General features: G+C 63.0%; 1 protein-coding gene across 1 annotated transcript in view; it reads right to left on the bottom strand.

Annotated features, from left to right (window-relative positions):
* The window catches only part of LOC119270812 (BURP domain-containing protein 13-like), a 9,386-nt gene that overhangs the window by 2,478 nt on the left and 6,405 nt on the right, over window positions 1-503 (bottom strand). The window lies entirely within an intron of this gene.

Genomic DNA, 503 nt, shown 5'->3' with positions numbered 1-503 from the left:
CGTGCTCGTCTCGGCATCCGTTGTCGCTACAGCGACGACGTCCGCCTCGACTCGCGTTTACGCTAAGACAGGGTGGCTATGGTGTCACGTGCTCGTCCGGTGTCCGTCGTCGCTACCGCGACGACGTCCGCCTCGACTCTCGTTTACGATAAGACAGGGTGGCAGTGGTGTCACGTGCTCGTCTCGGCGTCCATCATCGCTACCGCGACGACGTCCGCCTCGACTCGCGTTACGCTAAGACAGGGTGGCAGTGGTATCACATGCTCGTCTTGCTGTCCGTCGTCGCTACCGCGACGACGTCCGCCTCGACTCGCGTTACGCTAAGACAGGGTGGCAGTGGTGTCACGTGCTCGTCTCGGCGTCCGTGGTCGCTACCGCGACGACGTCCGCCTCGACTCGCGTTACGCTAAGACAGGGAGGCAGTGGTCTCACGTGCTCGTCTCGGCGTCCGTAATCGCTACCGCGACGACGTCCGCCTCGACTCGCGTTACCCTAAGATAGAC

The sequence above is a fragment of the Triticum dicoccoides genome, chromosome 3A (genome assembly GCF_002162155.2).
Source record: "Triticum dicoccoides isolate Atlit2015 ecotype Zavitan chromosome 3A, WEW_v2.0, whole genome shotgun sequence".
Taxonomy (NCBI): Eukaryota; Viridiplantae; Streptophyta; class Magnoliopsida; order Poales; family Poaceae; genus Triticum; species Triticum dicoccoides.
Note: the sequence above shows the minus strand (reverse complement) of the source record. Positions and strands in the feature narration are given on the sequence as shown.